The sequence below is a fragment of the Homarus americanus genome, unplaced genomic scaffold, assembly GCF_018991925.1.
Source record: "Homarus americanus isolate GMGI-L3 unplaced genomic scaffold, GMGI_Hamer_2.0 scaffold49048, whole genome shotgun sequence".
NCBI lineage: Eukaryota > Metazoa > Arthropoda > Malacostraca > Decapoda > Nephropidae > Homarus > Homarus americanus.
Window position 1 is genome coordinate 24,338 of NW_024735489.1, and position 18,523 is coordinate 42,860.

General features: G+C 43.0%; 1 long non-coding RNA gene across 1 annotated transcript; it reads right to left on the reverse strand.

The window, feature by feature from the left end:
• Positions 1 to 4,762: 4,762 nt before the first annotated feature.
• Positions 4,763 to 17,546, reverse strand: LOC121871120. Its single transcript, XR_006089834.1, has 2 exons — positions 17,499 to 17,546; positions 4,763 to 4,820 (listed from the first exon to the last, which is right to left on the reverse strand). It is a non-coding gene; the product is annotated as an uncharacterized LOC121871120 (long non-coding RNA).
• Between the last annotated feature and the right edge of the window lie 977 nt (positions 17,547 to 18,523).

Genomic DNA, 18,523 nt, shown 5'->3' on the forward strand with positions numbered 1-18,523 from the left:
CACGGACCCCGACACACCCCGGGGTCCGCACTGGTCCAGGCCAATCGAGCGTGCAAGATTGTGTCATTTTCCTATATTTACCCTCACGTAATCACCCGGAAACTATGTACACACACAAAGACCCGGGCAGAGGCACCAACACCACCAGTACCACCAATGTTGCCACCACTGCCACCACCACCACCAGCCCTATCACCACTACCACCACCGTTACTTCTACCGCTGCCACCAACCGCTGCTACCAATACCGCTGACACTACCACCACCCCTGCCACCACCACCGCCTCCACGTTAAATACATATAAGCCAAAGCTTCCATCATAGGTCCTGGCAGCCATGATATACACGGATAATCTATATCACGGGAAACTGGAAAGGGAAGGGGGAGGAGAGAGGGAGGGAAGAGGGGGGAGAAAGAGAAGAGGGAAGAAGAGAGGAAGAGAGGAGAAGAGAGGGAAGAGAATTTACGTTAGGTTATATTAGGTAAAATTAACGTTACTGTATTTAAATCAGGTGAAGAAAGCAGGCGACTAATTATACCGTAAGTCGTCCCCCCACACACAATACCTCATCCAACTCATATTGCAATATACACACAAATTCTCTCTCTCTCTCTCTCTCTCTCTCTCTCTCTCTCTCTCTCTCTCTCTCTCTCTTGGCATAACTCATTAAGTTTTCTACAGCAGTGCCTAAATGAGTGCCGTCGTCAGCCAGTGACACCATCAATCAGTACAGGGAACAGGGAGGGGTGCCACGGTAACAGTGCCATCACCCTTACGCCGATTAGTGCCAGCCAAGGGTGAGCCATCTGCCCCCCTCCCTCCTCCCTGATGGATGGGGTGGGGTGGGGAGGGTAGGGGTCTCTATACGCCCCGGGTGACAGCTGGAGCGGGTGAGTGGGATGGGTAAGTGGGTGGGGGGGTGTGTAAGTGGGTGGGGGTGTGTGTGGTGAGGGTTGAGTGGGTGGGGTGTGTAAGTGGGTGGGGTGTGTGGTGGGGGGTGTGAGTGGGTGGGGGTGTGTAGTGTGGGGTGTGTAAGTGGGTGGGGTGTAAGTGGGTGGGGTGTGTGAGGTGGGTGGGGTGTGTGAGTGGGTGGGGTGTGTGAGTGGGTGGGGTGTGTAAAGTGGGTGGAGGTGTGTGAAGTGTGGAGGTGTGTAAAGTGGGTGGAGGTGTGTAAAGTGGTGGATGTGTGGGTGGGTGGGTGGATATGTGTGGGTGGTGGGGCGTGTAAAGTGGGGGGTGGGTGTGTAAAGTGGGTGGCGGGTGTGTAAGTGGGTGGGTTAAGTGGGTGGGTAAGTGAAAAAATGAAACTACAGTTCTAATTAAAATGAGTAAAGACAAAAGAAATCTGTCTGTCTGTGTCTGTCTGTCTGTCTGTCTGTCTGTCTCCTTTCCACCAGTCGACAAGTTTAGGAAAAAAAATCATAGCACTCATCAAAATAAACAAACACAATAAAATAAATAACGGCATTAAAAAGAAATGCCTGAGAATTAGCACGAGGCACCCAAGTCGGGTTTATTTATTTATTTTTATTTTTATATTTTAGTTAAAAAAAACGGTCTTTATTCTTACTTTCCGCCTGGTAATGTTTTTTTTTTCCCTCGTATGAACTGCCAGGAACAAAAAGGTCTTACTATTTGCTAACTCACTATAAAAACTACAGCTATAAATAACAAAAAGAAAATCCTAATAAATTTTTTTCCTAATGATTTTCAAATATACCGAAGTTGTCTAGATCCATCATTTGTGTTTCCTTCAGTGATTTTTCTTCTCAGGTGTGTGGTTACCATGGGAACTAATAAATGATCCATCTCATTAAAGGTAGGAGGACAGATGGTATTGTTGGCAACACTCTCTCTCTCTCTCTCTCTCTCTCTCTCTCTCTCTCTCTCTCTCTCTCTCTCTCCTTCCTTCCTTCCGAGACAACAACTCTCACAGGAAGTCCCTCACTCTACAAAACTCCTTACCTATAATCTCCCATATCTCCCTGAGGACGACACATAACTCTACACAGGTAACTCTACACAGGTAACCACCGGATGCCTGGGAGAGCTTAAGCTAAGGACCTCCCTAGGTTGTCAACTTTGTACGGTGGGTGAGAGTCCTGAGGGCGTGTCGGTCTGTGCTGTGGGCGGTGTGTTATGGGTGTGTTCTTCCTGTGTTGGGGGGTACACATACATACATACATACATACATACATACATACATACATGAGAGAGAGCATCACTGGTAATTTGAAACGTTGAATAATTTAAATTCCTCGACCACAATAAATATGTCAGTCACAAAATCCACTAACAATGTGACGCAAATAAATTTATATATAAAAAAATCATAAAAATATTAAAAAAAAAACATTAAATTCCATTAAAATTCTCAGCCATTATAGAAATTTAAGTAAACTTGAATGGGTGTATTCATTCCTAATATGGTGGTGTTACCTGGCCCACCTGTACGGTACCTATATCACCTGTATCAACACCGATATACACACATACACATTATATAAGTGTGTGTGTGTGTGTGTGTGTGTGTAGAAGACTATCCCGCTCATTAAAACACACACACATTAACGAACGAATTCACTAATTAAAAAACTTCCACAATAAAGAACGTATTCGCTAATTACATAAACACACACACACACACACACACATATCCACGAATATATTCACCAATTAATCTTTTTTTACGTGAGCACAATCAAAATTAATACCGAAAAATAGTGTTGTGGGTCTGACCAACACGACCACGTGATCAGGGACGCGAGTGGTACCTGAATCATTCTCGTATGTCAGGAATTAGTTATCATGAACCCTAAACTGACCTGAATAAACCTATGTCTGGCGTAATTCACCCCTAACCTACCCTAACCTAAACCTAACCTAGCCTCACACACATACAAGAGAGATATACAACGCCAAAAAGGTATCGTGATCACAACCCAAGCCACTACGACCATAACTAATGTGTCTCGACGTTCATCCATCATCGGCAACACCTCGTGGGTCCTCGAGGCCAATATTGAACACTGAGAAATATTTGAACATTTAAAACGAGACTCGTTTCTCTGTGATGAACCTCTAGGAACTTTGTGTGGATATTGATGTGGGTAATACAAATATGTACTGTGTGTGTGTGTGTGTGTGTGTGTGCTGTGAAGGTTCTATCAGTCCTCAAGCCTCCAATAAAGGCGACATTATTATCATACACACTTCAAGGTCCTACTCGAGAAAGGTAAGTCCCTCCGAGGCATCTCTCCTACCAATGACACTTGAAGGTTCTACTTGAGAATAACACAGGTGCCCCCCACCCCTATAACCAATCAAACCTCCTCGAGAAGAACTCCACTCCTTATCCTCCAACACTTTAAGGTGCTACTCGAGCATAACACGAGACATATCACCGACCGACACACACACACACTTAATATTCCACCAAGTTATCACTTCCCAATACTGTAGACAGCTTAGTAGTAAAGGCATATATGAAGTTCACGGTGGAAGGGATAAATTATTCAGGGGTACACTTGAGGACCCATCAGAGAGGTACAAGTATTGGCAGCCGCCCTCACCCGACCAACACAACCTGCTTACCCCCGCCCCCACCCCCACCCCACGTATGGGTAATCAATCACTGTTTTTCATCGTGTGTGTGTGTGTGTGTGTGTGTTACAATATTTACATGTGTACGGTCATTAAGATTCTTACTTTCGATTAATCAGTTCACCTTTTTTGTTGCAGCTCAGAAGATCAGAATCAGCGTATCTTTAATATATACCTACAACTAACACACCACCAATCTTCTCACTTAACCTAAACTAACGGATTAAATAACCTAACCTCACCGCACCTAACCTCACCGCACCGCACCTCACCTCACCTCACCTCACCTCACCAAACCCATCATGAAAAAGAGAAAACGTGGAGTCTATGAGGACGATTGAGGGAGGACTAAAATAGATTAAAATATGTAAATAAACACAAGTATATCATAACAATTTATCTCCGTCACTCTTATAAATATGGAAAGCTGTGTCTCGAGCCCTGGTTTTCAAGCTCAATGTCGACAATAAGTCCCAAACCGCCATGACCTGCAGTTGCCTCGTGCATTACCCACGACACACACACACACACAAAATATATACGTACACAAATAATTCCTTCAGTAAAATGTGTACAGGCAATACTGGATGAACCAACGTACACTCATAATACTTACATGTGATCAATGTGTATATATAATATTCGCATACAATATGAACTCGTGTACACTCATAGTACCTACATAAAATAAACATGTGTACATTAATATACGGGATAAATACGTACACGTATAATATATTTACTGAACACAAAATATCTACACGATACATGCATGTGCACGCCACTACGTACACATGATGAATGAACATACCCCAATACGTACACAGTATATTCATGTGCACACCAGTACGTACACAGAATAAACTTACCTCCTCTTCCTCCTCAAATATAATAAAAATAAAAGATTACCTGAAGATTAGACACCACAGTTTAATTCACCTGAATATAAATACCTTAACACTACCTGGGGGGTTAGGTTAGATTTAGTTGGTTTAGATTAAATTTGGTTGATTTGGGTTAAGTTCGACTGGATTAATTTGGGTTGCATTAGATCAAATTAGCTTAGATTAGCGTATTTAATCAGGTGAAATAAACTGCAGTACCCAATTTTCAGGTAATCTACATCTAATATAACATAAAGGTGTGTACATATTCACCTGGCTGATCCATATCCTTAATTAGCCGGCCAGGTGAGGTCTTACAACGTCCACATACCTGCGGGGAGAATAAAGTTGTGTGTTAAGACGATTTCAGTTATAGGCATCCATGTTTTTTTATTCAATTAGATGTTTAACCAATGATATTTCTCGTGACAAAAATACGGTGGCACCTCCAAAATCCCGCCGGTGCTTCCAAAAATTCCAATGGGACATCTAAAATTCCATTGGCACCTCCAAAAATTTCACTGGTGCTTCCAAAAATCCAGTGGTACATCTAAAATTCCATTGGTACCTCCGAACATTCCACTGGTACCTTCAAAATCCTAGTGGTACCTCCAAAAATTCAACTGGTACCTCCAAAAATTCAACTGGTACATCCAAAATTCCATTGGTTCCTTTAAAAATTCCAGTGGTACATTCAAAATCCTAGTGGCACCTACAAAAAAACACTGGTACCTCCAAAACCCCTTACCACCACCACCTCCACACACTACCACAATCACCACTACCTCCACACACTGCCACAATCACCACCACACACTGCCACAATCACCACCACACACTGCCACAATCACCACCACCACACACTACCACATGCACCACTACCTCCACAATACCACAATCACCACTACCTCACACACTGTCACAATCACAAATCTACACACTCTCCATAATCACCACCATCACACTACCACAATCACCACCACCACCACACAATACCACAATCACCACCACCACACAATACCACAATCACCACCGTCTCCACACACTACCATAATCACCACCACCTCCACACACACACTACACAATCACCACCACCTCCACACTATCACCACCACCTCCACACACTACCACAATCACCACCACCTCCACACACTACACAATCACCCACCACCTCCACACACTACCCACAATCACCACCACCTCCACACTACACAATCACACCACCTCTACACACTACCACAATCACCACCACCACACAATACAATCACCACACCACCTCCCCCATCGTCAGCATCAGGTTTACCACTTGTCACAAAGGCACTGAAAAAATACCTACACTACAAGAGACTGTCTACCTTACCTGTGTTTCTTCTCCCCACCCTCTCCCCACCCTTCTCCCCACCCCCACTTTTCTATTCTCCTTTGTATACCCTCTCCCCCTCCCCATCCTTCTTCCTCCTCTCCCTCCCCATCCTAAGGTCTCTTTCCACCCCTATATCTACCCTCTTCCTCTCCCCACCTCCCCTCCCCAGTCTCTTTCCACCCCTTCTTCCTTGCCATGCTGTCCCTCTCCGCCCTTCTTTCCTCCTCTCCCCTCCCTCCATCCCTTTTTTCCTTCTATTTCTCCTTCTTTTCCCTCTCTCAGCCCATCCCCTCCTTCATCTCCTCGACTGTCCTTCCCGTCTCTATCATCTGCCCCTCCTCCTTCTACCTTTTCTACTCTCCTCTTCCCCCTCCTCCTCCCTTCCTCGTCTCATCCTTCTCCATCTCCTGCCGTTAACTCATCTATCCTACCATAAATCCTCCTTATCCTTCCTCTATCTACCTCTCCTCCCTCCCTCCATCCTTCCTCCTTCCCTCCACTAAACGGCCATCGAGAATCGCTAACAGCCCACTACCGCCACCGCCCACACGGTAAACACAGCTGATGGGGGAGAGAGGGGTAGGGGAGGTGGAAGAGGGGTAGGGGAGGTGGAAGAGGGGTAGGGGAGGTGGAAAAGAGGGGAGGTAGGAAGAGAGAGGGAGGAGAGAGAGAGAGAGAGAGAGAGAGAGAGAGAGAGAGAGAGAGACGAAGGTTGGGATCACAGGTGTAGAGCTCAACAACTTTTCGTTCAATCGTCTCCTGTATGTTTCAGGGTAGAGGGAGTGACGGGTTGTAACTTGTGGTCCAGCGGCTCCCAACACCTGTCCTCTCAACACCTGTCCTCCCCAACACCTGTCCTCTCCAACACCTGTCCTCCCCAACACCTGTCCCCTCAAGATATTAGGATAAGGGATAAAAATCTTGGGGCGGGAGAGAAACATTTTACTATTGTTTTAAAAGAAGGATTTGAGGTGGCTCATGGTGGGCGCCTCTCCCCTCCCCTCTCAGACCCTCTCCATCCCCTCCCCCTCTCAGTCCCTCTCCACCCCCTCCCCCTCTCACCCCCTCTCACCCCCTCCATCCCTCCCCTCTCAGACCCTCTCTATCCCTCCTCTCAGACCCTCTCCATCCCTCCTCTCAGACCCTCCATCCCTCTCAGACCCTCTCCATCCCCTCCCCCTCTCAGTCCCTCTCCACCCCCTCCCCCTCTCACCCCCTCCCATAAAGCCACAGATAGAACACTTCTCATCTCTACTCTTAAAGAATATAAAACTTTTGATAAATAAACCGCAAGAGACATAAACCAGACCACAAAGTTTATGCTAAGACTGCGGGTTACGTTGGGTTTAGGTTAGGGTTAGGTTAGGTTTACTATAGGAGTTAGGTTGGATTAGTTAGGTTAGGTTAATGAGACTGTCCCAGCTATCAACATTGGCAACAATGATACAAATCCCAATTGGCAACACTGACTCAAATTTCCAAATAACAGGAAAGGGAAAGGAAGGAAGGGGAGGGAGGAAGGGGGAGGAAACGGGGGGAGGGGAGAGCGAGCGAGAGAGAGAGAGAGAGAGAGAGAGAGTAAGTAATGGTTCAAGGAGGACAAGAGGAGAAGGAGGAGGCGGCACAATGCAGGTAATATATCACCATTACTTACTGTGTGTGTGTGTGTGTGTGTGTGTGGTGTGTGTGGGTGTGTGTGTGGGTGTGTGTGTGTGTGTGTGTGTGTGTACTCGCGAGTATGAATGTGTAAATAAAACCACAAACAAATTTCCAGAAATAAACAAAAGGCAAAACAAAAAAAAGAAAATCATATACATTAAAACCTCGATATAACGGACTTCCATCTCTACATAGTCCGTTTAATAGAGGTTTCACATCTAACGGAGCCTCGATATAACACAAATAGAATCACCACTACTAGCACCATAACACAAATAGAATCACCACTACTAGCACCATAACACAAATAGAATCACCACTACTAGCGCCATAACACAAATAGAATCACCACTACTAGCACCATAACACAAATAGAATCACCACTACTAGCACCATAACACAAACAGAATCACCACTACTAGCACCATACCACAAATAGAATCACCACTACTAGCACCATAACACAAACAGAATCACCACTACTAGCACCATAACACAAAACAGAATCCTCTCACCACCACTAGCACCACATAACACAAACAGAATCACCACTACTAGCACCATAACACAAATAGAATCACCACTACTAGCGCCATAACACAAACAGAATCACCACTACTAGCACCATAACACAAACAGGAATCACCAATTACTAGCACCATAACACAAATAGAATCACCACTACTAGCACCATAACACAAATAGAATCACCACTACTAGCACCATACCACAAATAGAATCACCACTACTAGCACCATAACACAAATAGAATCACCACTACTAGCGCCATAACACAAACAGAATCACCACTACTAGCACCATAACACAAACAGAATCACCACTACTAGCACCATAACACAAATAGAATCACCACTACTAGCACCATACCCCAGCACAAATAATCACTAGGAGAAATAAACCGGCAAATTCTTTTAATCGTCCAGCGAGCAAACTTCAAAGTCGTACACACATTAATATACCGGCAACATGTAGTACAGTAAATGGCTTCATAATGAGTTCGAGTCCATTAATAATTATATAAACTCTACCGAGCTAATGACATCACAATTAGTATGACTGGCTACACACGCTGTGATCTGTGTGTGTGTGTGTGTGTGTGTGTGAGTGAGAATGTGTGTGTGTGTGTGTGTGTGTGTGTGTGTGAGTGAGAATGTGTGTGTGTGTGTGTGTGTGTAATAACTAAAAAACAACAACAACAACATCACAGGTCAGGTAAGGTCAGGTCAGGTAAGGTGAGGTAAGGTAAGGTAAGGTAAGGTCAGGTCAGGTAAGGTCAGGTAAGGTAAGGTCAGGTAAGGTAAGGTCAGGTCAGGTCAGGTAAGGTCAGGTACATGACAATAAATATATTATTACAATTTCTTCGTCTATGAAAGTCAGGTCATTGGTAAAAAACAAAAACAGCTTAGGTAAAGAGGTCAGGTAAGGCAAAAAAAAAGGTCAGGTCAAATAAAGGTGAGGTCATAGGTCAACAAAAGAGGGGAGACACACCATAATTACATTAGTTAAAGCAGAAGAAAAAAATGAGGCAAAACGGTAGGAGGGAAGGACATGAGAAACGGGATAATGACGAGAGAGAGAGAGGGAGAGAAGGGGAAGAGGGTACATAATGAGAGAGAGAGAGAGAGAGAGAGAGAGAGAGAGAGAGAATGGCCGTCGGAAGGAAGATGATCACTAGGACGAGAGAGGAAGGGAAGGGGACAGTGATGAATGAGAGAGAGAGAGAGAGAGAGAGAAGCCAAAGCGGAGGCGACATAAGACATAATGAGATAAAAGGATAAAGGGGAAGGATGGCGATGAATGGGGGAAGATGTATAATGGAAGAAAGAAGGTGGAAGGGAAGCAAGAAGGATTAAGAATTCTCGCTCTGTAAATATGTATAAAAAAAAGCTCTCACAACCCTGACACTAATTCACAACCCCTACACTAATTCACAACCTCTACACCAATTCACAACCTTTACATTAATTCACAACCCCTACACCAATTCACAACCCCTACACCAATTCACAACCTCTACATTAATTCACAACCTCTACACCAATTCACAACCCCTACACCAATTCACAACCCCTACACTAATTCACAACCCCTACATTAATTCACAACCCCTACACCAATTCACAACCTCTACACTAATTCACAACCTCCAATTCACAACCTCTACACTAATTCACAACCTCTACATTAATTCACAACCTCTACATTAATTCACAACCCCTACACCAATTCACAACCTCTACACTAATTCACAACCTCTACATTAATTCACAACCTCTACATTAATTCACAACCCCTACACCAATTCACAACCCCTACACTAATTCACAACCCCTACACCAATTCACAACCTCTACACTAATTCACAACCCCTACACCAATTCACAACCCCTACACCAATTCACAACCCCTACACCAATTCACAACCCCTACACCAATTCACAACCCCTACACTAATTCACAACCCATAACCAGAATCTTCACTTGAACCTCTAACAACTGAGAACTCATAAGTACAACCGAAATAAACCCAACAATAAAAAAAACAAAAAACAACAACGAAAACAAAAAACAACAACAGTAACAACTACAACAACAACCACAACTTAGGTTTATCATTTTAACACCACACAAAAGGGTTCAGACGCCTGGCTAGCTGGTGTTGGCTTGAGGGAACACAACATCGGCCATCTGAGTACACTGTGAGGTATTTAATCCGTATTCACTCTAATTCACGAGATATTTAATCCGTATCCAGTCTAATTCATGAGATATTTAATCCGTATTCAATAATTCTTGATATTTAATCCGTATTCACTCTAATTCATGAGATATTTAATCCGTATTCAATAATTCGTGATATTTAATCCGTATTCACTCTGTTCGGAGGATTTTAATCCGTATTCAATAATTCGTGATGTTAATCATATTCCTCTATTTAAAGATATTTAATCCTATCCATTCATGGATATTTAATCCGTATTCAATAATTCGTGATATTTAATCCGTATTATCTAATTCACGGATATTTAATCCGTATCCAGTCTAATTCATGAGGTATTTAATCCGTATTCACTCTAATTCACGAGATATTTAATCCGTATCCAGTCTAATTCATGAGATATTTAATCCGTATTCAATAATTCTTGATATTTAATCCGTATTCACTCTAATTCATGAGATATTTAATCCGTATTCAATAATTCGTGATATTTAATCCGTATTCACTCTACTTCACGAGAGGATTTATCCTGAACTCGGTCACAACGTATTTATCTGATTTATAAAATTTGCATCGATGTTTATGATGAATTTATTGGAATTTATTAGCATTTATTAAGTTGTGTAATTTATATTGGTATTAATTTCACGTTCCGGTATTTATCGTTAATTAATTAAGGTGAAATTTAACCATAGAATTATATTTACCTGATATAGAAACACCTTTAAAATACTGGGAATTATTTCAACATTAAAAACAATTAACAAAAATACCCAGAATTTACTCACTATTTCCCTCCTCCCCCTCCTCTCCCCCTCCTCCAACCCCCCCTACTCCTGCAACGCCCACACATGACTCCCCTCCCCCCTACGCCCACACACGACTCCACCCCTACCCCTCACTCCACCCACCTACTGCGTGTGAGGGAAATACAAGGTTGTAGCCGATTACACGATATCCTTTCAAAACTCTGCCTCCAGGTCTATTGTGGAGTGTGCACGCAATATTTCAATTCCGGTTGCGGGAGCGAATCAGGGAACTGTCACTCGGCTTGTGGTCGATATCCGAACTGTGGGCTTTTGTGACTGATGCTGACATACACACAAACATTTATAAACGGACAGTCAAACACACACACATATACATTCAGTAACACACACACATACATTCAGTAACACACACATATACATTCAGTAACACACACATCCTAACTATGCTTCCCCTGCCTGGTTGTTTTCCTTTAATAGTAGACAGCGAAGACTTTTACACCACACATCAAGAGGCACTCACAGCACACTCGACCTTCTCGCCTCTCGTCACCGTCTCCTACTCCCACCTGAGATCCCTCGTCCGCGAATATTGCTACTCGACCGATACTACAACACCACCCAGCCCATACCACCACATACTGATTGCTATAAGAACAGCCCAGTCCTAACCATTGTAAAAAGTATGAAAGAAAAACTCGTTGATGACTTGTGTGTTCACTACCTGCCAATCCCAGACCAAAAAAATATATATATATTCCCTTTACATCCACACGAGAATATTAACTTCAATAACATTCATCGGGACCGGTTGCCTCCAAATCCCCTCAAAAATAACTCTTACCTCGCAAAATATTATCTATCCATCAGCACTACAAAATATTCCATAAATATTACACACAAGAGCCGTCAATGGAGTCCAAATCTTATCCCTCACACGACAATATTATCCCCTACGTTACATCTACAGAACAAAATATTAAACACGTTAATAATATACTAATTAATATCCACCGAAAATTTCTAAAAAAAAAAAAAAAAAAAACGTGGGTCAAATTTTCTAGGACCAGAGAGTAAAATTGGCTTTTCGAAGATAAAAAATATATATATATATTTTTTTTGGTTGTGACGCAATAAACAGTATTACGAAATTTCATTATATATTTTAAGTTATATTTAATAGCAAGGCAGACAGACAGAGACAGACAGACAGACAGACACAGACAGACAGACGCACACAAACACACGCGTAAACAGATGAATAATTACAGCTCTATACTGACACCATTTATAAAACCCGATATCCACATGAAACCCGATATTTTGTGACCCGCTATCCACATGAAACCCGATATTTTGTGACCCGATATTCACAGGTAACCCGATATTTTGTGACCCGATATCCACATGTAACACGACTTCTTGAGACCCGATATCCACATGTAAAACGACTTCTTGAGACCCGATATCCACATGTAACCCGATATCTTGACCCGATATCCTACACTTATGCGACCCAACATGACCAACATACAGTACATCATAGCTGGCCACTCTCATCTCAATACAGACCAACCCGAGGCGGTGAAGGATGTTCTTATACATTACTGCGTCTAATAATTTGTGGGTCTCTCTCTCTCTCTCTCTCTCTCTTCCAGCTACCCATACCACCCACTCATCCACACCACCAAGCCACCCACATCAACCAGCTCAAGCACACCCAACCACATATCCACTCAACACCCACACCACCTCGGTAACACTACCACCACACTCACCTACCACCACTACCACCACCACACTCACCTACCACCACTACCACAACTACCACTACTTTTCTTCCTCTCTCTTTCAACCTCCTCCTACCACCCCCCTCCTCCCGCCAGGTCTCAAATCAACAGAACAAATAAGTGAGTCCACGTCTTGCCTGCAGCCTAACATAATCCTCAAGGTTTATTACTAATACCAATACTGTGTGTGTGTGTGTGTGTGTGTGCGTGTGTGTGCGTGTGTGTGTAGAGAGAGAGGGGGTGTGGGAGGGAGGAGGGATTAAGACAATGAAGTAAGTGAGAAGGGGAGGGTGGCGAGTGTGACCTCTCTCTCTCTCTCTCACTCTCACAATCACGGGTTCAACAAAATTAAAACAAAACGCACTTGTCGAGAATGACTTCCAAACACATTAGCTTACATAAAGCAATACACCGTGCTGCTCGCTCTCTCTCAATACACCGTGCTTGCTTGCTTGCTTGCTTGCTTGCTTGCTTGCTTGCTCTCAGGACAAATTTAAGCCGGGGTAAAACGCCAACATTACACACGAGAATTTTATTATCAGTTGTAATAAAAATAAAGACTCATTTGACTTTATTACTGTAGTTAAAGTCGCTAATGACCGTGTGTTTGATGACGTATTCAGGCCATTAAATAAGTTATGAATATGGTTTATTAGGACAAATATGGCAGGCATAGAGCTAACTGCCGCATCGTATATTTCAAAATCCAGAATGGGCTTTATATGTATGCTTATGCATATGTATAGGATGTCTATTGTTTATGCAAGGATATAAATTTATACATATACATTTATTTGTACGTATGCATGTGAACAGATTAATTTTATGCTATATGCTCGTGTGTATGGATCTCTCTCTCTCTCTCTCTCTCTCTCTCTCTCAGGCACACAACAGAGGAGAATGACAAGACTAATCCCGGGCATTAGGAACCTTGAGTGCAGAGACAGGTTAAAGCATCTTAATTTGCACTCCCTCGAGAGACGTAGAGTGAGGGGCGATATGATAGATGTGTATAAATGGAAGTCAGGGTTAAACAAAGGGGACATTACAAAGGTACTCAAACTATCCAAGCAGGAGCGAACTCGTAACGATGGTTTTAAATAAGACAAATTTAGATTTAGGCGCGAAATAGGCAAACATTGGTTTGAAAATAGAGTAGTGGATGAATGGACCAAGTTACCAAACATCATCATTAACTCGAATACGCTGGATAGCTTCAAACATAGGTTGAATGGATATATGAGTGATAGGGGTTGGGTGTAAACGGGACTGCCCAGTATGGGCCAATTGGCCCGCTGCAGTTTTCTCCATTCTTATGTTCTAAGCATCAGACACCATGAGGCCACCCCCAACAATGTGAACAATGTGTTTCCCAGGTGGTGATTGGGGGTGGTGGTTGGGGGTAAGGGGGCGGTGTGATGGTGAGGGCTGTGGTGCCTTGTTAACCCCCAGGGAGCCAGTGTCACCTTACAGGGTCAGGTCAGGGGTCACATTGCCTCCCAGGGACCACCGCGTCTCTCACACACACACGGCGTCATCTTCCCCTACGTTTTGTGACCATATTCGGTATAAATAAACACTGTGCATGTGTGTGGTAACAGCTCCAACACCACCACTATCATCACCACAACCACCACCACCCCAAACATCATCACCACCACCACCACCCCCATCATCACCACCCCAACCATCATCACCACCACCACCATCATCATCACCATCACCACCACCCCACCATCACCACCACCACCACCACCACCATCATCATCATCATCACCACCACCATCACCACCCCAACCATCATCACCACCCCAACCACTTCACCACCACACCACCCATCACCATCACCACCACCCCCACCCACATCACCATCACCACCACCCCCACCATCATCACCACCACCCCACCACATCATCATCACCACCACCACCCCACCATCATCATCATCACTACCATCCCCACCATCATCATCATCACTACCACCCCCACCATCACCACCATCATCATCACCACCACCAATTCCATCATCATCATCACCACCACCACCCCCACCATCACCACCACCCCCATCATCACCACCACCATCATCACCTCCACCACCTCACGACCCCACCACCACCATCACCATCAACACCACCACCACCATCATCATCACCACCATCACCACCACCACCACCACCATCATCACCATCACCACGACCCCCACCACCACATCATCATCATCATCATCATCACACCACCATCACCACCCACGACCCCCACCCACCATCATCATCATCACCACCATCATCACCACCACCACCACCATCATCACCACCACCACGACCCCCACCATCATCATCATCATCATCATCATCATCATCATCATCATCATCACCACCACCACCATCACCATCACCACCACATGGTTCATTCACTATAAAGAAGCACAACACTCAACCACCTGCTCGTTATTACATCACATCCGTCATTGTATTCAATAATGACGCCATGATTATGTTGCAGTAGTGTAGACAACGAGTATAACATACAGCAACTTACTGTAACGTACGATACAGGAGAATACACACGAGTCCATACATAAAGAATACACAATTACAGTAAGTTACATACATCATCTGTCACATAATATACAATATACTTCCTTCACAATTAATTACCATATTAATACAAGCCACAAAATATACATGCAATGTATACCACTACTTAATAACCTTGACCTCTGACCTTTGACCTTCCTCAAAATCAATAGGTGTCATCCCTCACCACACGGGAAAGTTGTGACCAGGTGTGATGGGTGAGACTTGATTACAGGTAAACTTATGGTCCGGACTGACTGACTGACTGACACACACACACACACAGGACAAACACTGCGACAACTGTGTGGGCTTACTGACACATCTGCAGCGTCAAGGGAAGGGGGTGGAGGGAGGGGGTAGGGGGGTGCAGCGTCAAGGGAAGGGGGTGGAGGGAGGGGGTAGGGGGGTAAGGGAAGGGGTGGGGGGGAGGTGGAGGGGGAACCGAAATAAAGTCACAGGAAATAAGAGATTACACGACATGCATTATTAACTAATATATATATATATATATATATATATATATATATATATATATATATATATATATATATATATATATATATATATATATATTGATAAAATCACACAGGGAAAAGGGAAACAATGGAGCACCTTAGCTTTTGTCTTTATTCAAGACATCTTCAGAGGCAACTGGTGGTGTCTGAAGATGTCTTGAATAAAGACAAAAGCTAAGGTGCTCCATTGTTTCCCTTTTCCCTGTGTGATTTTATCAAGATTTATCTTATCCACGTTTTCATATACCTGGATCACGTGAAACTACAGTGATTTACTTGCATATATATATATATATATATATATATATATATATATATATATATATATATATATATATATATATATATATATATGATGGCATTGCACGTAGGTTAGGTTAGGTTAGGTTTCTTCCGTGCCTTTTTTCTGTGACTTTTTTACTTGACCTTTTTTTCCTGGATTCAGTAGAGGTAGGTAAGGGGGAGGTGGAGGAGTGCAAGTGAGGGAGGGAGTGTGGAGGAGGAAGCAAATAAGGGAGGGGGTGGAGATGGGAAGGAGGAGATGGAGGAGGATGGAGGTTAGTAAGAGGGTGGAGGTGGAAATAGTGAAGATCCTGATTATTTTGGGTCAAGACAAGAACAGGATATGCGAACTAAGGAACTCGTAGTTCTGCCCTAACCTAACCATAATCTAACCTAACCATAACCAAAGCTAACCAAACTATACCCTAACGTATTTTTAACTTAACCTAAAAATGCCCCAAGTTAATCATAATCTAACCTATCATTAACCTAGCCATAACCTGACGTACCCCCTAACCTATGAAGTCACCAAACCATTAGGATTGACTCCCTTTACAACTGATGTCAATTCCTTCGCCAAGTGAAGTCAGGCTGGAGACCATTAACCCCCCTCCAGGACCAGGTACACACAGGTAAGGTAATACAACTCACCTGAGACGCTGTTCTTGTTAAATTAGGTTAGGTTAAGGTAGGTTATGTTAAATTGGATTGAGTTAGGTTAGATTACATATATTTTCCACAATTAAGCTTAAATCAACTGAATATAAAACTTGACATTATAACAAAGAAATCACCTGAAGATTAACCACCCTAAACTTATTTCACCTGAAGATTCATCTCCTAAGCTTATCTTACCTTTAGATTAATCACCCCAAGCTTATTTCACCTGAAGATTCATCTCCTAAGCTTATTTTAACTGAAGATTCATCTCCTAAGCTTATCTTACCTTTAGATTAATCACCCCAAGCTTATTTCACCTGAAGATTCATCTCCTAAGCTTATTTTACCTGAAGATTAATATACCAAGCTTATTTCACCTGAAGAATAACATCCCAAGCTTATTTCACCTGAAGAATAACATCCCAAGCTTATTTCACCTGAATATTAAGCACCATAAGCTTATTTCACCTGGAGATTAACCCCCTAACACCACCAGGTATTGCAAAGGTGTTTTTAATCATTAAGTGAAATAAGCTTTTGGTGGGGGGAGCTAATCTTCACGTGTACCAACTACCCCCCCCTCTCACACCTACCACACAGAGCCCAGGTAAAACACACAGGTAAATACAGGTTAATTAAGACACATCTTACCTGAGAGACAGTCCTGGTGTTGTTGTTTAGCCACCATGAGTGTCTTCGGGGAGAAAACCTTACACAACACACTCACTCTCCACCTCCTCCCTCACTGAGTCCATCACACACGTTTTTTCTTCACTAGTTTTATCAGGTTTTTTGTTTTATATTTTACACTTGTTTTATTTATATTTGCTACAGGTTTATTTTTGATTAAAGGTTTGTGTTTTTTTTTCTAGTTTCACTTGATTGGTTTTTATTGCTGGTTTATATTATTTTTTCTTTCTTTTTTTTCTGATCTAAACGGTAAAGTTATGATCAACAGGTAAACGGTAAAGTTATGATCAACAGGTCAACAGGTAAACGGTAAAGTTATGATCAACAGGTAAACGGTAAAGGATCAACAGGTAAACGGTAAAGTCGTCATCATCAACAGGTAAACGGTAAAGTTATGATCAACAGGTAAACGGTAAAGTTATGATCAACAGATAAACGGTAACGCCATCAATAACAGGTAAACGGTAGAGTCATCATCAACAGGTAAACGGTAAAGTTATGATCAACAGGTAAACGGTAAAGTTATGATCAACAGGTAAACGGTAAAGTCATCAACAACAGGTAAACGGTAGAGTCATCATCAACAGGTAAACGGTAAAGTCATCAACAACAGGTAAACGGTAGAGTCATCAACAACAGGTAAACGGTAGAGTCATCAACAACAGGTAAACGGTAGAGTCATCAACAACAGGTAAACGGTACAGTCATCAGCAACAGGTAAACGGTAACGCACAACAAAACATAAAAAAAAAATCATTCTTAAATTCTGATCCGATATGGCGTCACTTCCGGGCTGAGACTGTACCTGGCCGTATCGACACGAAGTTAATTGACTTAATAACACGTACTGACTCTCAGGTGTAACACTATACTGCCTCTCACCTTCCTCACTGACACACGTACACACACACACACGCTGCCATTCACACATACTCCCACACACACTGCCAGATACACACTCAAACGTACATACACCGTCAAATACA